Source organism: Erythrolamprus reginae, chromosome 1, assembly GCF_031021105.1.
Source record: "Erythrolamprus reginae isolate rEryReg1 chromosome 1, rEryReg1.hap1, whole genome shotgun sequence".
In the NCBI taxonomy this organism is placed as follows: Eukaryota; Metazoa; Chordata; class Lepidosauria; order Squamata; family Dipsadidae; genus Erythrolamprus; species Erythrolamprus reginae.
The window spans coordinates 393,584,766-393,609,682 of record NC_091950.1 but is presented as its reverse complement, the minus strand read 5'-3'; the positions used below and the strand labels follow the sequence as shown (position 1 = coordinate 393,609,682).

Below are 24,917 nucleotides of genomic sequence, written 5' to 3'. Positions count from 1 at the left end.
GTGGACATTTGTAAAATTTTAATAATGCCCCATCAATAACTTCATCTCTTTTAAAATGTATCAACAGACTTAAGGTTAAAGCTGATTTATTTTAAAATGTATTCAAAAGATATTAGATGCCTCCAAAAATGTACTTCATAGACATCAGATTTTCTTTGTTGGAGATGCAAAAAGTTGGGGTTTCATTGACCCATATGATATGGAATTTAAAAACAGATAAAAACGATTTCCTTAAAATAAAAAATAGAAAGGAAAATTAGAATGCATCCGTTTTAATATAGAATTTTTATTGAAAGTTTGTATATAAAGACAAATATGTGCAACCTTCAAAATAACATACAAATCAAACGTTTATGACAGCATATTTTCACTGTTACAAAATCAATATCTTAGATGCCCCTTCTCTTTATTATGAACTATTTAAAAATTACCAGACTACTTACTAACAAGTTAGACATTACTAATTTTTACAAATTCTCTAAAACCAGTATCTGCGCCAAAACAGTGCCGTTTTATGAAAACCATAGACTAGGCAAAGATGCTGTTAAAGGGCTCTTTGTAAGGATTATTTTTCACACTGATAAAAGAATTAGCAGTTATCAAAACGATGAACAGATGTATACTGCTTCTCTTTCATAAAAGAACCCAGATTATACGAAGCGAAATCTGACACTATTTAAAATTGATTCTAGTTAACACTTCAGAAGAAAATAGGCATTAACACTTGTGCTGGATTATGAAAATTTTAAACAAATTATATTAAAGCCCATTAATGTAGGCTAGATACTGCAGTGGAGATGTTAGGATGTCTGAGTAGGACTTTGGAAATCCAAACGCAAATCCTTTCAGCCCCAGGAACTCCCTGGGTGATTCTGGACTAGTCACTTCACAGCATGCTACTGCCACTGTATGATTATAGCTAGTCCTCAAATTATGACAACCACTGAGCCCAAAATTTCTGACGCTAAGTGAGACGTTCGTTAAGTGAGTTTTGCCCCATTTTATGATCTTTTTTTGCCATAGTGATTAAATGAATCACTGTAGTTTTAATTTAGTAATGGGATTGTTAATCTGGCTTCCCCATCGACCTTTACCAGATTAACAAAGTTGGAAGGGGCCTTGCAGGTCATCTAGTCTTCTGTGATTTGTGGACTTCAACTCCCAGAGTTCCTGAGCCAATCACGCTAGGTCAGGAATTCTGGGAGTTGAAGTCCACATGTCATAGAAGAGCCAACTTTGCCTACAGTTGATCTAGTCCAACCTCCTGCCCAAACAGGAGATCCTACACCTAGGATCAAACTGACAACTTGTAAGGCAAGAGCTCTACCTCTAGACCACATTGCTTGTCAGAAAGTCACAACAGTGGCTCACTTGATCCTGGGACCCTGGCAACCATCAAAAATATGAACCAGTTGCCAAGTGTCTGAATTTTGATCACGTGACTATAAGCATGCTGCAATGTCGTAATTGTGAATAATGGTCTTAAGTCGCTTTTTTCAGCATCATTGTAACTTCGAACAGCCATTTAATGAACAGCTATAAGTCAAGGACTACCTATATTATGAGGGGAAATTGGAGGAGGGAGTGCTGTATATGACATCTCAAACCCCTGAAAGAAAGGCACCTTAGTTTATATCAACCATTTATTAACTTGAAAATCGAATTATTGATTGAATCCACCTTGTCCAATCCAGTGTGCACGGAAGCAAAAAACCTCACCGGAACACGGGCGCACCTGCGTCTCCGTGCGCGATTTTGCTACCTGAACGGGTGCAGAAGCATAATTCCGCATGAACTCACGGTACCTCCAGAGCCGCGGAGATGAGCCCAACTAGCAGCCCACCACTGGTCCAATCATGCTGCTGTAGAACATAATGGGTTGAAGACGAGCTTGGTGCTTGTTTGTACTGGACAGCTGCAGACATTGCCACAGCTGGAATTTTGCCACTATTATTCCCAGCTGTGGACTCAGAATTTCTGTGGTTCCCATTTCCTCATTCACTCTCTTTCTCTCTCTCTCCCTCCTATTAAAAGCAAAGGGGAGACCTAATTCATCACACCGATTTCCTTTGTGAAAACCAAGCAGAAATGTTCAGTCAAGAGGAAAGATGAAGTTATTACATCTTTTTGGGAGAATAGAAGAGGCCTGCTCTCATCTGGCAACAATGTGAAATTTCCAGGGGAAAGCTTCCACAAAGCATTTCTGATATACAGAAGGATTAGTGCTTTGTTCCTAAACAGATTCTCAAATTATTTTATTTCATTTTATTTTATCCTATCCTATCCTATCCTATCCATCTATGAATCTATCTATCTATCTATCTATCTATCTATCTATCTATCTATCTATCTATCTATCTATCTATCTAATTTATAAGCTGTCAACCTCCTGATGGGTTCAGGCAGGTGTACAGCAATAACCACAAAAATTAAAAATATCCCAAAATACATATAAAAATGAATACAAAATTTAAAAACTGATATAAAACAAACATACAACCATCCGTCGTCATTCATTATGGAGATATCCTGCCCCATCATAGATAAAGCCTGCTGTTTTTCCCTTCAAACAAAAGTACGGTGTTCCCTCGATTTTCGCAGGTTCAAACTTCACGAAAAGTCTACACCACGGTTTTTCAAAAATATTAATTAAAAAATACTTGCTGGTTTTTTCCCTATACCACGGTTTTTCCCACCCGATGACGTCATATGTCATCGCCAAACTTTTGTCCATCCTTAATAAATATTTTTTTTAATAAACTTTAATAAACAAACATGGTGAGTAATAATCTAAACGGTTGCTAAGGGAATGGGAAATTGTAATTTAGGAGTTTAAAGTGTTAAGGGAAGGCTTGTGATACTGTTCATAGCCCAAATTAGTATATTTATGTCCGCATCTCTACTTCGCGGAAATTCAACTTTCGCGGGTGGTCTCGGAACGCATCCCCCGTGAAAATTGAGGGAACGCTGTATATACATACAAACTTACAAAACTGTATCTCTATTTTATTTCTCTAGCCACCCATCTCAATATGTAATCCTATACATAATTGGGAAGTACAGATGAACTTCTACTTACAACAATTTGCTTAGTGAGTGCTCACAATGACAACAGCACTTGAAAAAAGTGACTTATGGCCATTTTTCACTTATGGGACATTGAGGCATCCCCATGATCACATTATTTACATTCAGATGCTTGACAACTGGTTCATATTTATGACAGTTGCACTGTCCTGGGGTAGATCATCTTTTGCGATCTTCTGACAAGCAAAGTCAATGGGACAGCACGAGTCATTTAACAACTGGGTTACCAGTTTAACAGCTGCAGTGATTCACTAAACAAACGTGGCAAGAAAAGATATAAAATGGGGCAAAACAAACCACAAATTTCTTACTTAGCCTCATAAATCCTGGACTCAATTGCAGTTGAAAGAGAACTACCTCTATATAGTAATCGATTCAGATGACCATTTATTTATTTATTATTTGGATTTCTAGGCCATCCTTCTCCAGGGGACTCAGGGCGGCTTACGGCATAAAAAGAATACAAAATCAACAATATAAAATCCTACTCTAAAAGCTACATTTGAAAATCCAAATAATTAAAACTTACTCTTAAAACCCCGAAACATTTAAAATCATTCAATCTACATTCATCTCATCAAAGTCACAGTATTCGGCCGGAGCAAGATATCAGCGCTCAACAATTATGCCCTCATCACCTCGAGATTTGACTACTGTAATGCTCTCTACATGGGGCTACCCTTGAAGTGTGTTCGGAAACTTCTGATCGTGCAGAATGCAGCTGCGAGAGCAATCATGGGCTTCCCTAGGTATGCCCATGTTACACCAACACTCTGCAGTCTGTATTGGTTGCCGTTCGGTTTCCGGTCACAATTCAAAGTGTTGGTTATGACCTATAAAGCCCTTCATGGCATCGGATCAGAATATCGTCAGGTCCGCCTTCTGCCGCACGAATCCCAGTGACCAGTTAGGTCCCACAGAGTTGGCCTTCTCCAGGTCCCGTCGACTAAACAATGTCGTCTGGCGGGCCCCAGGGGAAGAGCCTTCTCTGTGGCGGCTCCGACCCTCTGGAATCAACTCCCCCCAGAGATTAGGACTGCCACCACCCTCCTTGCCTTTCGCAAACTCCTCAAAACTCATCTTTGTCGTCAGGCATGGGGTAATTGATTCCCCTGGGCTGCTTCCGCTTTACGCATGGTCTGTATGAGATGTATGACTGTTTTTATATTAAGGGTTTTAAATTGTTTTAGTATTGGATTTGTACTGTTTTTGTTGTGAGCCGCTCCGTGTCCTCGGAGAGGGGTGGCATACAAATCTAATAAATAAATAAATAAATGATGTTTTCCCAGGACATGAAGGTACATCTAAGGCCATGATGGCAAACCTATGGCACACGTGCGAGAGATAGCACACCGAGCCCTCTCTGTGGGTATGCATGCTGTCGCCAGCTGCTCTTCTGGTTTCCAGCGTGCACATGTGCATTGGCCAGCTTGTCTTTGCAGGTGCCGGAGCACTGGAAAACGTCTTGAAAAATGTCCTGTAATTGGCACAAAAAAGCCCTCCAAAACTGCCTGGAAAAATGGCCTGAAAATGGCCCAAAAACCGGAATGCATGCACCAGCCAGCTGGTCTTTGGTTTCTGGCATTCCAGCACATGCACTTGCATGCACACTCCAGTTTGCCATTTGGTGCCGAAAAGATTCGCCATCACTGATCTAAGGATTAATGGGAGTGGCAAAAAACCGAATGTCATTTTTGTTTATAGTGGACAACATCTGCCCACCTTAACAAGTCCTACAAGTGCCTTGAATATATCTTACCATAAATGTTCAAAACAATGGGAAATATTCTCTTAACTATATTTTTAAAAATGCTTGTTTTGCGATTTGCTGCTACTAGACCTCAATCTGTCCTGAAACCTATTCTGTTTACATTCAAGTTTAAACTGATGAAAGCAGAATTTTATGTTGAAATTAAAAGAGCCTTTGATGACTGATGACAACGTGTACTGTACCACACTGGAAGACAAGTAGCAAAATGAATCTTTCCTTGTGAAAAACAATTGTTAATTCCTGACCATAGTAGTGCTGCCTATTCAATTATTATGGGGACAGAAATAGAAGTTGGATTTGGCATTTAACAGGACTATGTATAAATCCTGCAGCAGTTCATAGAACTTTCATCTGTTTCATTTAATAGGAATTTAGGTCTTTTGTTTTATTTTGGACATTTGCCAAATTATGGAGTAGATTCTATTCCATAAAGGTTTCATAACAAATTTGTCTGTAGAATTTTATTTTTATTGAAACAACTTGGAAAAAGACATAGATAGAATAGGATAGAATTCTTTATTGGCCAAGTGTGATTGGACACACAAGGAATTTGTCGTTGGTGCATATGCTCTCGGTGTACATAAAAGAAAATATACATTTGTCAAGAATTATGAGATCCAACACAGGGGTTATAGGGGTCAAATAAGCAATGAAGAAACAATATTAATAAAAATCTTAAGAATACAAGCAACGTTACAGACATACAATCATAATTGAAAGGAGATGGGTGATAGGAATGATGTTTAGTGGTAATAATAGTGCAGACTTAGTAAATAGTTTGACAGTGTTGAGGGAATTATTTGTTTAGCAGAGTGATGGCATTTGGGGAAAAACTGTTCTTGTGTCTAGTTGTCTTAGTGTGCAGTGCTCTGTAGTGACGTTTTCAATCCAGATCCCAGGCACCCACTGGTTTGGCGCTAGAGGCTACTGAATGGTGTCTATTAGCACAGCTTTACCCCCTTACCTTTGTCTTCATAAAAAGCATCATAAAAGCAAGAGAATGCTAGGTGCCACCCAACAGAGGCTTTTCATGTTCAAAGCCACTCACACAGTTTCTATGTTCATTTCCACCCAACAATGGTGAAGTCCTTTTTTTTACTGGTCAGCAGTCACATAATTGGCTCTGTCCTGCTTATGCAACTCCCAAGACAGAAACATTCAACTGGGTGGCACAAAGCAAGAAATGCATTTTAACAAAGGAAACCAAACAGAATTTGGCAGTATGCCAGGAATCAATCTCATAGGGGAGACCATGCAGCACTACACAGTTATTCCGATAAAAAGCTCGTGAAGGGGTGCAGGACAAGACAATAGCAGATTTAGAAGGAAGACTGTAACCTTCAATCATTTTCCCTATAGATTTCTCTCAGCCGTTTTTCAGGTCAGGCAGTTGGAAAATAATGACCTGCCGTGTTTCCAATCAGTGTCGTTCATGAAATGTCTGGAAAAGACTAACATTATGCTCAAAAAAGCAACCTCTGCAGATCTCAGGTCAGAATACTGTACAGTGTGACCACTTGATCTGCACACAAACTAGATGCCAACAGGGCCTCAGATCAAAGTACATTCGACTCCATGCACTGTGGGCATCCTCACTAGACATGAAATTGATTGGCATAGCATAGAGCAGTGATGGAGGACCTTTTTTTCCAAAGGTGCCGAAAGCATGCGCGAGTGCCCAGACTCATAATCCAGAGCCTGGGGATGGCAAAAATGGCCTTCTCCGTCCCCCGGAAACTCTCTGGAGGCCTGAAACAGCCCATTTCCCAACCTCTGGTGGGCCTGGTAGGCCCGTTTTTTGCCCTCCCCAGGCTCTGAGTCCTTGGAGAGGGGCGGCATACAAATCTAATTAATAATAATAATAATTATTATTATTATTATTATTATATATTATTATCATTATCATTACTACAGTGTTCCCTCGATTTTCGCGGGGGATACGTTTCGAGACCGCCCGAATCTCCGCAAAGTAGAGATGCGGAAGTAAATACACCATTTTTGGCTATGGACAGTATCACAAGCCTTCCCTTAACACTTTAAACCTCTAAATTACCATTTTCCATTCCTTTAACAACCATTTATTCACCATTATTACCGGTACTCACAATTGAAAAAGACACTTAGTGATCCTGATATTTATAAACATAATTATTTATTAACAATAATTATTGTTTTTGTTATTTGTTTGCAAAAATTATTAGTTTGGTGATGACGTATGATGTCATCGGGCGGGAAAAAACATGGTATAGAAAAAAAACGTGAAGTATTTTTTTCATTAATAATTTTTGAAAAACCGTGGTATAGGCTATTCGCGAAGTTCGAACCCGCGAAAATCGAGGGAACACTGTATTATTATTATTATTATTATTATTATTATTATTATTATTATTATTATTATTATTATTATTATTATGTCAATACAACACAGCAAACAAGATCACTATGCTGGATTTCGTATTTCATCACCAGTCAGGCGCTTCCCAAGCACCTAGGACTGCGTGATGTAGTGGCGAATTACGTTTGCTGATCCCAGTAAAGCGGCCTTTTGCAATTGACAGATGGAGATATTGTCAATCCCGATGGTTTTCAAATGTCCGCTGAGATCCTTTGGCACTGCGCACAGCGTGCCAAGTACCACTGGGACCACTTTCACTGGCTTATGCCAGAGTCATTGCAGCTCGATTTTTAGATCTTCGTATTTCACTAATTTCTCTAGCAGCTTCTCCTCAATTCTGCTGTCCCCTGGGATTGCGATGTCGATGATCCATACTTTCTTTTTCTCCACAATCAGGATGTCTGGTGTGTTACGCTTCAGAATTCGGTCAGTCTGAAAGCGGAAGTCCCACAGTAGTTTTGCTTGCTCATTTTCGACCACTTTTTCGGGCTTATGATCCCACCAGTTCTTTGCCACTGGTAAATGGTAGTTCTGGCACAAGTTCCAGTGGATCATCTGTGCCACAGCATCATGTCTATGCTTGTATTATTATTATTATTATTATTATTATTATTATTATTATTATTATTATTATTATTATTATTATCTAGAGCCTAGGGAGGGCAAATATGCCCTCCCCCACCCCCCTGGAGACTCTCCGGAAGCCAAAAATGCCCTCCCAGAGCCTCCGGACAAGCCGAAAATCCGCTGGCTGGCACGCACATGCACATTGGAGCTGAGCTAGGGTAACGGCTCGTGTGCAAGTAGATATGGCTCCGCAATGGCAGCATGTCTCATGTGGTCTGGCAGCGGCCAGTAGTGGCGGCAGCTTCTCAATGGTAGCTGCGGCTCCTCTCAGGCTTTGCGCGGGAATAGCAACAGCACCTCTTTCCTAGGCATATGAGGGGACATGGAGTGGCTTAGGTGGCAGTTGAGGCAGGGTCAGGAGAGATGCAGTTTTGAGGCAGCAAGGTGTGGCAGGTGTCCTCAGCCAATGGTTTTTTCACCTTTCTGATTGGCAATTGAAACAGTCTCACGGAATACCACCGATCAGCTATCTGTTGCCAACCACTGTCGCTGTTCCCGCAATTGCCAACATCACACCAACTCCCCACAACATTTGGAGTATAAGATGCACCCTTCCCCCCTAAAAGAGGGAGGAAATGTTGGTGTGTCTTATATACCGAATACAGTAGTACCTCTAGATACGAGCTGCTCCACGTGCGAGTATTCCAAGTTACGAGCCGCGACACGAGCGAAATTTCTGTTCAACTCCCGAGCTCAAATTCGGGATACGAGCCGAGCTTCCACTAGGTGGCGCAAGAATCTCCTTGCTTCCAATTATCTCGGCGTGAAAAACAAAGTCTAAAGGCATTCGTTCAAGATGCCTTTAGATCGACTTACCAGCTCGGATCTGGAACGAATTAAACTCGTATGTCGACGAGGTACCACTGTACAACCATTTTTGGCTTCACAAAACCCCACCGCTGCGTCCCATTTTTAGCAAAAATGGGGTTTGGAAGGCCTGTAGAATGTTCTCAGGGGCTGAGGGAAGGCAGTCTTCGAGTCTTCGGAGAGGGGCGGCATACAAATCCAAATAATAAATAAATAAATAAAATAATAAAAATGTCCACATTTTTGTGAAAAGCAGGGGCAGTTTTGCCTCCCCCCTTTATATACCCGTTTTTTGCAAAAATAGGTGAAAAGTGGCCCCGGGGTACGCAGAGGGCTTGGAAGGCCTATAGAGTGTTTCTGAGTGCTGGGGAAGGCAAAATACTCCCTTTTGTGAAAAACGGGTGAAAAATATGCCATTTGTTGCAAGGGGGGGCTTTTTTGCCATCCCCTGGTAGCACCCTACAGGCCTCCCAAACCCTCTGTGGATCCCATTTTTCACAAAAACAGATGAAAAGTGGGCAAAAAATGGAGCACGCACAGGTTTGGCATACCTGCCGAGTATTCCTTGGGAGAGGACAAACCCTCTTTTTTCCTTGCTTACTTTTCGGAATACACCGGTGTGTCTTATAGTCCAAAAAATATGGTAGATACATACATACATACATACTGTACAAATATATACACAAACACTACATACATATAAAATCTCTTTATGTATCACAGCACACACACACACACACACACACACAAAACATAAAATCTCTTTATGTATCCCAACACACCCACACCCCATAAGGAGAGAAACTGAAGGACAAGGCTTTTAGAAATGAGAAAAATTACATCTCTTTGAAGGGATGATAGCTAAAGAAACAATGAATTAGCCTAGGTTTGAAATTCCAGGCAAAGTATCGCTAGAGGCAAAAGTATGTATAGTGGAATGATATAACACAGGTTGTTTATTTGGTCTTCTAAAACATTTTGACTTCTGAACAAACAGGTCTCTTTAGTGGGAAATTAGTTTATTGTTGTGAGCCGCCCCGAGTCTTCGGAGAGGGGCGGCATACAAATCTAATAAATTATTATTATTATTATTATTATTATTATTATTATTACAGACGTAGAGTAAAAATAAATGGTTGGTTATTATTGGGATTGGGCGGCATAGAAGTTGAATGAATGAATGAATGAATGAATGAATGAATGAATGAATGAATGAATGAATGAATGAATAAATAAAATAAGAGAGATGCTGCTTATGCTCTGAATCTGAGCTGATGGAGACTCTCTTGGAAACAGATATTGGGTCACAATTGATAGCTAAAATTAAATTGACTTAAGAATGAAGGCAAATTAACCTAATCCAGAATGTAATTCTATTTATCATGTAAGTGATTTATCAGGCTCTCTTCAACTGCTGGGAGAGGAAAAATGTTCTCAGACAGGACTGTGGGCTAAGACCAAGCATCTTGTAATTAAAAGACTATATAAATAACTCAACTGTAGTAGTAACAGTAAGGAAGAGGAATTTTCCCAACCCATGCAGCTGTCTTTAGAATTTTTGTATAAGGCCACAGAACCTCAAGCTTAACTAAGCAACTGCCATGGCCAAAATGGTGTCTGCAAACCATTGGCTGGATTTGTTCAGAAATTGCTGAGTTACCATCCTTCAAACAAAGGTTGTAACTTGTAGTTCTTTTCATATGGAACTACAGGTGAGCAGCCATATCTTAAAACGAGGCCTGAAACAACAGCTTTTGCCACAAATACATAACATTGGTAGTTGGTTGTCTATGGAGATTTTCAATGATGCAGGTCATGGTTGTCCCAAAAGTGTTTTTTCAAGAGGCAACTGAACTTTTTCGGGGGTTTTCTTTGAAGACATTATTCTTCTCATCCATGAAGCTTCTTCAGCTGAAGGAACTTCTTGGATGAGAAGCAAAATGTCTTCAAAGGGAGAAAAAAATCAGAAAGTCCAGTTGCCTCTAGAAAAGGCACCTTTGGGATTGATAGTTGATTGTCCTGCTTTGAATTAGTCTTAGAATTAAACTAAGTGTCATCATATTTAAACAAATTGTAATCATTGATTCCAAAATTACATTAACATTTTCAAGTAGATCTCCAACTATCGCTCAACATTATCTTATTACAATCAAGTGAATTGCCCAGCTATTAATCTACCAAGTAGAAATTTAGAATGTTACACTTTGCAATATAATTCAATCGAAGTGAAATTGAAAAGGATGCTTAGCTGTTATATGCACAAATAGTGCATATTTTACCATAGCAGCAATGGCCTCGTGGATCTAGACCAGTGATGGCGAACCTTTTTGCCCTCTGGTGCCGAAGGAGCGTGTGGATGCACTAATGCACAAATGCGAGTGCCCACACCCATAATTCAATGCCTGGGGAGGGCAAAAACAGCTTCCCCCACTCCCAGTGGAGGCTGGAAACAGCCTGTTTCCCAAGTCCTGGTGGGCCCAGTAGGCTCGTGTTTTGCCTTCCCCAGGCTTCCCTGGATCCGGGAGAGGGTAAAAAAACCCTCCCCACCCCCCTGGAGGCTCTCTGGAAGCCAAAAACGCCCTCCCAGAGCCTCTATGTGAGCCAAAAATCAGCTGGCCAGCACACACATGCAGGTTGGAGTTGAGCTAGGGCAACTGCTCGCATGCCAACAGATATGGCTCCACGTGCCACCTGTGGTACCCGTGCCATAGGTTTGCCATCACTGATCTAGATATTCTTTACTGGGGGTCTTCTGTGCTCTGCCTCTTGTCCAGTCTTGCATGATAGCTTGAGAAAATAAGTCTTCAGATCACTCCTTAATAGACTCCACATTCATGTAGTCCAGAATATGTCCTTCACAATGACATCACTGCCCGGGTGTCAGAACTGACTTGCAACCAGCTTGAAGAAAGATGGGGAGGAAATATATCCAGCACCAGTAAAGCATGTAGACAGCTTAGCCCAATTTATACTGTCAGCAGTTCTCTCTTGAGGTCAGCACAGAGTAGAAATGAATCACATTCCTTAGGAGTTGTTCATCTCTCACTGCCTTTCCCATTAGGTTGCACTTAATTACTACCTCCAAAATTCAAATTCTTTATTGCAAGATGCCCTTAATTTTGCCTATCCCAAGTTTGGAAAACATTGCTGGAAAAGAGGCAGAAACTGAGGATGAGGCGAGGATTGGCTGAAGCAGCTGCCAAGGGAGGTTGAGAAATTTCTTAAACATTTTCAAAAGAAGATCAGACAGATATACATTAGCAGCTGTTTAAAGTCTGAACTAAAAAATCTACAGCTGCCTTCAAATCTGAAATTACAAAGGCCTGTTCAAACATAGAGCATACAACTCTTATGTTACTTTCTTGAAAAGATATATACTTCAGCAAGAAGCATCGTGTACTTTCCAAGCTGTATTTTAAATTGTTTCAAAATTTTCTGTTCCTTTCTCCAGTTTCCTCTTCTTTTTATAAGTTTATTGTAGTGCAGCAAACACTAGTTTTTCAAGCAACTATATCTCTGATATCCACATTTTTAAAACCTACCTAATTCTCCTCCACTTTTTCCTCTCTTTCTTTAACCTTGTTCTGTATCAAGTTAATGGAAATTCTTAGTCTCAATTGAGGGTACATCTTTGGATCCAATGCGGAGAGGGGCGGCATATAAATCCAATAAATAAAATAAATAAATAAATAAAATAACCAGCCAAATATAAACAAGAGCTATTTCTCTCCAAAACACTAAATGCCATGCACAGTCAGAAAAATCCAGGAAGGCTCCTTTAGGAAACACCACAGTTTTAAATACCAATTATTCCATCAACCAGTCTCATAAATATTTATGGCAGCTCAATACTAGGGTGATGAAGACGGAGTTTAGACGGGTCATACAGAATAGTCGGTAACATTTCACAGCAGGGTAAAAAGTCTTTCTCTTTCACCATTTAAGCATAATTGAAGCAAGAACCCATTATCAAAGGATAGCAAGAAGCCAAAGGAGAAATATAACAGCCACACATATAAATGAAACCATTGCAGACCGCTCATATCACTTTTTCAGTAGTGTGTTCATATAATTCATAGAGTCACATTACAGACACTCAACATAAGAGATTTATTTGGCTAACTCAAATACTGTATCTAAAAGATAAGTTTACATCCTCCACCCAAGGAGGATTCAAAAGACCTCTTGACCTCCATTCCCCTGTCCAGTAGGGAAATGGGTAGACTAAATCAGCCTTATCAGGAGAACATAGGGTATCTTATGACACAGCACAAAGAAAAACAAGTCCCAGAAAGAATACCAGGCAAGAACTGAGCGAGAGATCCTGAAAAATACAATTAAATGAAATCTATAGGAAGGCTAGAGACACATCAAGTGGGATCTGACAGGTAATCATGACCATGATTTTTCTTGCTTTCTGCAGCAAGGACAGAGAAGATGCGCTGGAATTCTAAAATAGGGCATTCACTCAAGTAAGTTTGCAGAATTTATGAGAAACAATGTTCTTGTCATGAAACCTCATCTACTTACCACGTACATCAGGTACACTGTCAAACTGACCAGCATATGTAGCATTTGTTTATGATAATTTGTTTAAGACCTGTTTGAAGTTATGACGGCATAAATACAAGTAACTTATGACCAGTCCTTGCACTTAGTACAGTGATACCTCTTCTTACGAACCCTCATCATACAAACGTTTCGAGATACAAACCCGGGGTTTGAGATTTTTTTTGCCTCTTCTTACAAACTTTTTTCACCTTATGAACCCGCCGCCATCGCTCGGATGCCCCGCCTCTGGACTTCCGTTGCAAACGAAGCGCCTGTTTTTGCGCTTTGTGAAAAAAGCCTCAGCAAAATCGCAGTATTGCAAAAACACCGAAGTCTGGAGGTGGGGTTTCGAAGACTTTCATGTTTTTGCGATGCTGCAATTTCGCTGAGGCTTCCCTCACTGGGAAACCCCACCTCCGGACTTCTGTTGCCAGCGAAGCGCCCATTTTTGTGATCCTGGGATTCCCCTGCTGGGATTCCCCTACAGCATCGCAAAAACACAGAAGTCTGGAGGTGGGGTTTCCCATGGAGGAGAGCCTCAGGGGAATCCCACCAGTGCAAACACGGGCGCTTCGGCCTGGCAAAAGGGGTGAATTTTGGGCTTGCACACATTACAGTGATCCCCCGATTATCGCGAGGGTTCCGTTCCAAGACCCCTCGCGATAATCGATTCTTCAGGATGTAGTGGTGCGGAAGTAAAAACACCATCTGCGCATGCGCGCCCCTTTTTCCATGGCCGCACATGCGCAGATGGTGGAGTTTGCGTGTGGGGGGCGGGGAAGACCCGGGGAAGACCCAGGGAAGGTTCCTTCGGCCGCCCAACAGCTGATCTGCTCCGCAGCGCGGCAGCAGCGAGGAGCCGAAGATGGGGTTTCCCCGTTGCCCAGGCTGCGGAGCAGATCAGCTGTTGGGCGGCCGAAGGAACCTTCCCTGGGTCTTCCCGCCGCCCAGGCAAAGGGGAAACCCCAAGATCGCCCGCCCGCCCGGCCGCTCGCTTGCCGCTCGAGAGCAAGAGGGGGAGAGATAGAGAAAGAGAGAGAAGGAAAGAAAGAGATGAGAGAGGGAGGAAGAGAGTGTGAGAGAGGAAGAAGCAAGATAGAGAAAGAGAGAGAGAAAGAAAGATGAGAAAGGAAGGGAGTGACGTCATCGGGTGGAAAAATCGCGATATAGCGTTTCGCAATGATCGAGATCGCGAAACTCGGGGGATCACTGTAATCGCTTTTCCATTGATTCCTATGGGAAACATTGTTTCGTCTTATGAACTTTTCACCTCCCAACTTCATGCAATTCTATTTGCAACCTTCCGACCAGTAAAGTCAATGGGACAAACCAGACTTACTTAAGAACAGTTGCTTCACAATCAAGGCAAAAAGGTTGAAAAGTCAGGCATGGTTCATTTAACAACCACATCACTTAGTGATGGAAGTTCCAGTTGAAACTGTGATCATAAAGACTAGCCATACAGTATTAAAATACAGTCCAGAAGTGACCAATTCCCAGCTTGTAATGGTGCTCCAGCTCACAATCTGCCAAAATATGCCACAAATAGGTAAGAAATACACCTCCACCCCCACCCCAAAGCCAGTCTGGTGATTCTGGGCCAGTTCTCTCTCTCAGACGTAGGAAGAAGACAATTACGAACAACTTCTTCAATTTTACAGGAACTTGTCCAGGCAATCACCAGGAGTCAATACAGATTTGAAGGTGTGTGTGCGCTCTCTCTCTCTCACACACACACACACTACTTTATCAAAAAGTAGAAAACAGTATAAATAGCATTGGGTAAATTTGTCAACAGATTACTTGATTTTCCTCAATTCCCAGAGGTTGTGTTTATGTGAAAACAACAGTCTGCGGAGAGGGGCGGCATACAAATCTGATTAAACTTAAACTAAACTTAAAATTACAATAAATATGCATCAGTCATTCACAAAAATTATAATTAACTTGCTTCAGGGTTTGTATGATTTAGCATATTAATCTATTCCAACCTGTCAATTTATGATTTAATGCATGAGAATCCAGAAAATGTATTCATTCCATAACCAGACTATACAGTATTTACTATATGTACCCAGAATACTTCATCAAAGAACTTAATTTCCAGATGTTGCATTGCTCTGAATATTTTATTGATGTATGTGTGCGTGCATAAATGTGTCTTTTAAATAAAACTATCATGCCTATAACAATTTAATGCAAGTACCTATTTTCCACGCAGAAGATGGAATGTATTAACTTAAATTTGGGGAAACGGGATTTTTTAAAAAACTTTAGGATGGATTTAATTGAACCATATATGAATCGTCTGTCTGTATCTGTGTAGCATTATCTTGATGAGTGAGGCCATCTAACCCAGTGGACTAGCCATTCTGCATTCCCAAGGTCTCCAGAGTTACTCAGTCACCTCTGTACCTACAGGCTAGATCAGTGATGGTGAACCTTTTTTTCCTTGGGTGCCGAAAGAGCATGCAAGTGCGCTATCACACATGCGCGAGTGCTCACATCCATAATTCAATGCTTCGGGAGGGGGCAAACAGCTTTCCCCGCCTCCTGGAGGCCCTCTGGAGGCTAGAAATAGCCTGTTTCTGGTGGGCCCAGTAGGCTTGGGTTTCGCCTTTCCCAGGTGCCAAAGGCGAGCCTAGGGAGGAAAAACGTCCTCCCTCATCCCCTGGAGGTTCTTTGGAAGCCAAAAACACCCTCTCCCAGAGCCAAAAATCAGCTTGCCAATGCACACCCATGCACCTTGGAGCTGAGCTAGGGCAACAGCTCCCGTGCCAGCAGGTATGGCTCTGCATGTAGTATATTCACATATCAATAATCAAGGCTAGGAATATAATCATATATATCTCAGCCGGTGATCAATGACTTGCTGCTTTAAAAAATCATCACAAACGGCCTTGTAAAAAAACCTAGGGCCTTCTCTGTGGTAGCACCGGTTCTCTGGAACCAACTACATCCTGAGATCTGTATTGCCCCCACCTTACTGGCTTTCCGGAAAGCCTTAAGGACCAGGCCTGAGGCCATTGAGTAAATAATACATCTTCCAGATCGGGCCACAAAAAGTGTGAATGTTTTTATTGGGGGGTTTTAAACTATCTTTTACATTGGTTTTTTTTTAGATGATATGTAATATGTAAGCCGCCCAAAGTTCTCTGGGAGTTGGGCAGCATATAAATCACATATAATAATAATAATAATAATAATAATAATAATAATAATAATAATAATAACAACAACAACAACAACAACAACAACAGTAATAATAATAATAATAAGTAGTAGTAGTAGTAGTAGTAGTAATAGTAGTAGTCGTCACTGGGATGTTCAGAACCTACTCAAATTAATTTGCACCCAGTTTTGCAGGAATGCCAGACTTGGGACTTTTGACTTTTACTGACAAGACTTTTGTTTTCCAGCCAACTTCAATCTTTCTAAATTCTCTCAGACCTCAGCGACCAAGTCAGTGCAGGAAGACAGACGAGACTCAAAGAGACACAAAACTAGAAATCCCCGCATGGTCCACACCCCAAATTTTTGAACCTGCCAAACAGAGGCTGAGAGCGGGAGATGCAGACAGGCAAAGACTCCATTTCCCAGCTTCCACGAGCAAGAAGTCCAGGTGTCCCTTTCTTATTACTTTTTACTAAGTCTGGTTGCCACCTTCTTACTAATCATTATTTGACTTAGAAACATAGAAACATAGAAGATTGACCACAGAAAAAGACCTCATGGTCCATCTAGTCTGCACTTATACTCCTGTATTTTATCCTAGGATGGATATATGTTTATCCCAGGCATGTTTAAATTCAGTTACTGTGGATTTGCCAACCACGTCTGCTGGAAGTTTGTTCCAAGGATCTACTACTGTTTCAGTAAAATAATATTTTCTCACTTTGCTTCTGATCTTTCCCTCAACTAATCTCAGATTGTGCCCCCTTGTTCTTGTGTTCGCTTCCCTATTAAAAACACTTCCCTCCTGAACCTTATTTAACCCGTTCACCTATTTAAATGTTTGGATCATGTCCCTCCTTGTTTATTGTATGTACTATTTATCGTTGCAAGCCGCCCTGAGTCCCGCTGGGATCGGGCGGCACAGAAGTCCAATAAATTAAATTCTTGCAGCGACATCCGTGGCGCAGCAAAGAAAGCTGCTGGTGGGTGTTTGGTGTTTTCTTTTCTTCCCCTTTCTCCCTGGCAGCCGAGGCTTCTTCCCGGGAAAGATCGCGCCTTGCCACCTCTCGGTGATGGAGCATCCTCACCTCCCCGTCCCCGAGGACGCTCTGCCGAGTCACGGCGGCCTTGCAGCGCGCAAAGCAGGTCCCACCTGGCGACCCAGCAGGACCGACCGACCGACCAACCAGGAGGCGGCCGGGATGGTTGCTCCTCTCGCCGCCTCCGAGGAGCAGAAGCGGGATGAGGGCGAGCCGGTCCCTCGCGAAGGGGGGGGGGGGAGCCACGGCACGCCGGGCCGCTTATGAAAGGCGAGCGGCGGCGGCCCCCGCAGCCTCGAATAGAGCCCCGAATTTGCCTCCGCAGCAGGAAACGGGGGGCCGAAAAGCTTCCCCCGAACTTGCAAAGGGGGGTCATGACGGGGCACTTTCCGCCTCCCCCGATGCCCGCAGGCGACGCGGGAAAGCATCTCCGTCTCTTGTGGTCCTGCCCGTCCCCCCCCCCCCCCCCCGTCCGCCGCCAACCGCCTTCCCTTCACTCACGGCGGTGCCGGCGCGGCAACGGCGGCTGTCTGGCTCCGTCTTTGCCCTTCCGACGACCGGCCTGACTTCTTACTGTAGCAGAGGCAGAGGCGGCGGCGGCGGCAGCGGCTCCTCCTCCGAGTCCGCACCGACCGGGTCGGCTTTGCGGGGAGGGGGGGAGGAGGAGGAGGAGGAGGAGGCTCCCACGCATGCGCCGCCCCCTAAACGCGTGCAGGATGGCTAGGCCTCATCTTTCAACCCCGCCCTTCCCCGCTGTCATAGCAATCACAAGCGGGGCGGGAGACGGCGAGTGATTTGCTGCCGCTTCCATGGCAACCGAGGGCGGGAGAAGTACCGCCTACAAGCTGCTTCACAGAGCCCGCCCCTCTGCGCGCGCGGGGTCTCTCACAGAGTTCGAACCGCCCCCCCCCCCCGGGCTGTGGGAAGAAGCTCCGTCAGAGTGTCCTTCCTTCCTTCCTTCCTTCCTTCCTTCCTTCCTTCCTTCCTTCCTTCCTTCCTTCCTTCCTTCCTTCCTGTCTGTCTATCATCTATCTATCTATCTATCATCTATCTATCTATCTATCTATCTATCTATCTATCTATCTATCTAATATATATAGAAGCTATAGGATCAAATCCCAGTAAGGGTATGGCTAGCTGATGAGGCCAGAACAAGGCCAAAATAGTGCTATCCTTATCTCCCTTAATTTTAAAAATTCAGCAAAAACATGTGATACACACACACACATGCATGTGTTCGTACATACATACATATGTACTGTACGTATTAAAACATTTCAATTTAAAATTATTGCAACCACCTCTTTCTGGTAAATCTCTTTACCGTGATTCGAGCCCAACCTTTTCTTGCATTTAAAAATTTTTTAAAAAATAAAATAAAACACATAGAACTTGGGGAGTTTCAAACTCCTGACCTCGTCTATTTTTTACAAAACCCCAAACTTCCAGACTCTGTGAACCTGGAGATGGCAAAAAAGGGACTTCTCTGGAAATTCTGGATTTTTTAATCCCACCCTAGTCATGCGTGCATATGGGGGGCCCATGTCCATGCACGGGGGGAGGCAGTGTGTGTGGCATGCAGTAAAGGGCAGCCAAAAATTTTACTGCCACACTGGGTGTGGCTTATTTTGTGGGTGTGGCTTAATGGTCATGTGACCATTAAGCCACACTGCCGGCCATGTGACCAGGTGGGAGTAGCTTGAATGATCATCATCCTTCAAGTCAACTACTAAGCCCTCGACTTACAACCTTCCGAGTGTCGCTCGCTGGGGTGACAATTAGCTTCACGTTTCCCGCGTTTTCCTTCCTGGGTCAGCCTCCCGTCTCAGGCTGGGTAGCTAGGCGAACAGGTGCTGCCAGAAGCATAAATGCTGCCAGCGTCGCTTCCACCCACGCCTTCTGCTTGCACCTCAGGCGGGAGGTGGCCGCATGAGGCTAGAGAGGAGCCAAGCAGGACAGAAGGAAGCTCATCCGAGGCCAGGAAGGAGGAAAGAGGAAAAAAGCAAGGAGCTCAGATGCAGCAGCTGAGCCAAGACCGGTAATCCGGGAAGTGACAGCCACCGATCAGCTGGAGCTGCGCACGTATCTTCATTTCCGCTGGTGGAAATGTGTTCCACCCCATACTGCCTGGTGGCATGCATGTTTATTTATTTATTTATTTATTTATTTATTTATTTATTTATTTATTTATTTATTTATTTATTTATTTATTTATTTATTTATTTATTTATTTATTTATTAGATTTGTATGCTGCCCCTCTCCGTAGACTCGGGGCGGCTCACAACAATAATAAAAAAATTCATGGCAAATCTAATAATTTAAAAACATTAAAAAAAAACATTATTAAAACAGACATACACACAAACACACCATATATAAATTGTATAGGCCTGGGGGAGATGTCTCAATTCCCCCATGCCTGATGGCAGAGATGGGTTTTAAGGAGTTTACAAAAGGCAAGGAGGGTTGGGGCAGCTCTAATCTCCAGGGGGAGCTGCTTCCAGAGAGTCGGGGCCGCCACAGAGAAGGCTCTTCCCCTAGGACCCGCCAAACAACATTGTTTAGTGAACAGGACCCGGAGAAGGCCAACTCTGTGGGACCTAATCGGTCGCTGGGATTTGTGCGGCAGAAGGCGGTCCCGGAGATATTCTGGTCTGATGCCATGAAGGGCTTTATAGGTCGTAACTAACACTTTGAATTGTGACCGGAAATTGATCGTAGACTGCGGAGTGTTGGTGTAACATGGGCATACCGAGGGAAGCCCATGATTGCTCTCGCAGGTGCTTTCTGTACGATCTGAAGTTTCCGAACACTTTTCAAAGGTAGCCCCATGTAGAGAGCATTACAGTAGTCGAATCTCGAGGTGATGAGGGCATGAGTGACTGTGAGCAGTGAGTCCCGGTCCAGATAGGGCCGCAACTGGTGCACCAGGCGAACCTGGGCAAACGTTGCATTATGGGTACCAGTGCACGTGCTTTCGGCACACGATGAGAAAAAGGTTAGCCATCACTATTCTATAAGTTATGAAATATTGTCCAAAGACATGTTTTGATTTAGGCTTAGTACACCTTGACGTCAGCAGTATCTTTTTTTGACTGCCGAAGGGACCTCTTTTGGAAACACCAGCCACTGACCTACAAACATTGAAGAAAAATTGCCAGCAGCCCAGAGGAATGTCAGCTAATGTTCTGTCCCCAAAAAATGGAAAAAATGGAATGAGGATATGTCATTTCAAAGCTGCCAAGAGCAAAACAAGAACTATGCATGGCTGAAGTTAGAAACAAGAGGAAAACAAGTTGACTCTCAGCCACTTTAGACCATAGTTCCCGCTAAGCTGAGCAGTGAGCAATCGCTCCCTTAAAAATCATCATCAACTCAGAGTTTTCCAAACCTGCCCAGAAGCCGAGAGGGAAAGAGTGAGAGGGAAGGAGAGAGAGAGGAAGAGAGGAAGAGAGAGAAACAGATAGAAAAAAGAGAGGAAGGAAAAGAGAAAGAAAAAGAATGGGAGTAAGGAAGAGAGAAAGAAAATCAAAATCTAGTTTGAAACTAGCTCAACTATTTAAGTGGCATTTTGATATTGATAGAGTTGCCCTATTATGAGCTCACTGTTATAGACACACAGTATTTATTTATTTATTTATTTATTTATTTATTTATTTATTATTTCTGTGCTGCCCAGTCCCAAAGGGACTGCCGCTCAGACACTATACTTTTCCGCCCACCCCCCCAAAAAATTAGAGGGAACACTGCTTTAGACTGTGGCAAAAAGGTGGATCTTCATAAAAGCCAGGGGATGGATTATGATGATAACATTTCATGACATTTCCCTCTGTTAAAAGCCTTTTGACGAGATAGCTCACATTTTTTGCCTTTTAAAAGAACAATTGTAGAAACCTATGTTGCATACCTGTGCCAGGATAGAATAACTTCCCCTGATTACCTTATGAATTCTGGGAACTGTCATCCGAAAACAACTGGAATGCATCTTGCTGAAGGCTGATGTACTGTATTGCATCATAATCCATGATAAAATAAAAGATTTTATAAATTATTCAGATATTCATGCTAATCTAAATCTAACTCTTTTTTTTGACAGGAAAGCTATCTTGGTTAAGAAAGACAATAAAGGATTTTATATTAACTATTTCACTGGAAGCTAACAATTTCATTTTCATAGAAATATAGAAACTTAGAAGATTGATGGCAGAAAAAGACCACATGGTCCATCTAGTCTGCCCTTATACTATTTCCTGTATTTTATCTTAGGATGGATATAGAATAGAATAGAATAGAATTTTATTGGCCAAGTGTGATTGGACACACAAGGAATTTGTCTTGGTGCATATGCTCTCAACGTACATAAAATAAAATATACATTTGTCAAGAATCATGTGGTACAACACTTAATGATTGTCATAGGGGTCAAATAAGCAATGAAGAAGCAATATTAATAAAAATCTTAGGATATACGGAACAAGTTACAGTCATACAGTCAACATGGGAGGAAATGGGTGATAGGAATGATGAGGAAAACTAGTAGAATAGAAGTGCAGATTTAGTAGAAAGTCTGACAGTGTTGAGGGAATTATTTGTTTAGTAGAGTGATGGCGTTTGGGAAAAAACTGTTCTTGTGTCTAGTTGTCTTGGTGTGCAGTGCTCTGTAGCGACGTTTTGAGGGTAGGAGTTGAAACAATTTGTGTCCAGGATGTGAGGGGTCAGTAAATATTTTACCCGCCCTCTTTTTGACTCGTGCAGTATACAGGTCCTCAATGGAAGGCAGATTGGCAGCAATTGTTTTTTCTGCAATTCTGATTATCCTCTGAAGTCTGTGTCGGTCCTGTTGGGTTGCAGCACCAAACCAGACAGTTATAGAGGTGCAGATGACAGACTCAATGATTCCTCTATAGAACTGAATCAGCAGCTCCTTGGGCAGTTTGAGCTTCCTGAGCTGGCGCAGAAAGAACATTCTTTGTTGTGCTTTTTTGATGATGTTTTTGATGTTAGGTGACCATTTTAGGTCTTGAGATATGATAGAACCTAGAAATTTGAAGGTCTCTACAGTTGATACTGTGTTGTCTAGTATTGTGAGAGGTGGAAGGGTGGAAGGGTTTCTCTTAAAGTCTACCACCATTTCTACAGTTTTGAGTGTGTTCAGTTCTAGATTGTTCTGGTCACACCACAAGGATAGTTGTTCAACTTCCCGTCTGTATGCAGATTCATCATTGTCTCGAATGAGTCCAATCACTGTTGTATCATCTGCAAACTTCAGTAGTTTAACAGATGGATCGTATGAGATGCAGTCATTAGTGTATAAAGAGAAGAGAAGTGGTGAAAGTACACAGCCTTGGGGGGCACCTGTGCTAATTGTACATATATCTGATGTGATTTTTCCTAGCTTCACCTGTTGCTTCCTGTCTGTTAGGAAGCTTGTGATCCACTTACAAGTGTGTTCAGGTACCGCTAGCTGATTTAGTTTGGTTAAGAGAATGTCCGGTATGATGGTATTGAATGCTGAACTGAAGTCCACAAAGAGGACCCTGGCGTAGGTCATTGGAGATTCAAGATGTTGAAGGATGTAGTGTAGAGCCAAATTAATAGCATCATCTGTTGATCTATTTGCTCGGTATGCAAATTGCAGGGGGTCTAACAATGGATCCGTGATGGCTTTCAAATGCAACATCACTAGCCTTTCAAAGGTTTTCATAACTACAGATGTTAGAGCAACTGGTCTGTAGTCATTCAGTTCCTTGATGGAGGGCTTCTTTGGCACTGGGATGATAGTCGAGCGTTTGAAGCAGGAAGGAACATAGCACAACTCTAGTGATTTGTTGAAGATTTGGGTGAAGATGGGGGCCAATTGGTCAGCACAGACTTTTAAGCAAGAAGGAGTTATCTTGTCTGGGCCTGGTGCTTTTCCAGGCTTCTGTCTGAGAAATAGATCTTTCACTTCCTTTTCTGTGATCACTAGGGGTTGTAAACACAATGGGATGGGTTCAATTGTAGAAGATTTAGCTGTTGTTGGTGTGTCTGGGATGGAGGTTGTGCACATAAGTGGTTGAGGTTTCTTTTCAAACCTGCAGTAGAACACATTCAGGTCATCTGCCAATTGCTGATCTCCTTCAGCCTGGAAAGGTGGTTTGCTGTAACAGGTGATGTTTTTGAGAGTTTTCCACATGTTTGCTGGTTCATTTGTTGAGAATTGATTCTTTAGCTTTTCAGAGTAGTTCCTTTTTGCTGCTCTGATCTCCCTTGTTAATATATTTCTGGCCTGATTGTACAGCATTCTATCACCTTTTCTGTAGGCTTCCTCTTTGGAATGACGTAACTGCTTGAGTTTGGCTGTGAACCAAGGTTTATTGTTACTGTATATTTTCAAGTTCCTGGTTGGTACACATAGGTCTTCACAGAAGCTGACATATGATGTTACAATATCTGTGAGTTCATCTAGATCTGCAGAGGTGTCTTTAAAAATATTCCAGTCTGTGCAGTCAAAGCAAGCCTGTAGCTTTAACTTTGCTTCCTCAGTCCAAGTCCTCACTGATTTAATTATTGGTTTTGTGGCTTTAAATCTTTGTTTGTAAGCAGGTACAAGGTGAATCATGCAATGATCAGAATGACCCACAGGCATGTTTAAATTCAGTTACTGTGGATTTACCAACCACGTCTGCTGGAAGTTTGTTCCAAGGATCTACTACTGTTTCAGTAAAATAATATTTTCTCACTTTGCTTCTGATCTTTCCCTCAACTAATCTCAGATTGTGCCCCCTTGTTCTTGTGTTCGCTTCCCTATTAAAAACACTTCCCTCCTGAACCTTATTTAACCCGTTCACCTATTTAAATGTTTGGATCATGTCCCTCCTTGTTTATTGTATGTACTATTTATCGTTGCAAGCCGCCCTGAGTCCCGCTGGGATCGGGCGGCACAGAAGTCCAATAAATCTACTACTCTTTCAGTAAAATAATATTTTCTCACGTTGCTTCTGATCTTTCCCCCAACTAATCTCAGATTGTGACCCCTTTTTCTTGTGTTCACTTTCCTATTAAAAACACTTCCCCCCTGAACCTTATTTACCCTTTCACATATTTAAATATTTGGATCATGTCCCCCCTTTCCCTTCTGTCCTCCAGACTATACAGATTGAATTCATTAAGTCTTTCCTGATAAATTTTATGCTTAAGACCTTCCACCTTTTTTGTAGCCCGTCTTTGAATTATCAAGACTGGTATACTCACCACCACAATTGGGATAGAATTCAATTTCTAATTGAGGTGGTTATTAAGTGATTATATGCAAGGTTATATACAAGTGATTGCATTCAATATAAAAGATTTATAATCCTTTTTTCCCTTTGGTTGTTAAGTGAATCACACAATCATTAAATTAATCTGACTTTCGCCATTGACTTTGCTACTTGGAGCCAGCTGGGAAGGTTGCAATAAATACCAGTTGCCTCCTTGGATTTT

General features: G+C 42.2%; 1 protein-coding gene across 4 annotated transcripts in view; it reads right to left on the bottom strand.

Moving 5' to 3' along the window:
* MAPRE3 (microtubule associated protein RP/EB family member 3) overlaps positions 1-18,198 on the bottom strand; it is a 49,131-nt gene extending 30,933 nt beyond the window's left edge. Inside the window, exon 1 of one of the 4 annotated variants that reach the window (XM_070734952.1) lies at positions 17,954-18,198. The gene's annotated coding sequence lies outside the window, so the exon portion shown is untranslated. The remainder of the gene's footprint in view (positions 1-17,953) is intronic. The other 3 variants (XM_070734953.1, XM_070734951.1, XM_070734950.1) reach the window with 3 other exon arrangements.
* Between the last annotated feature and the right edge of the window lie 6,719 nt (positions 18,199-24,917).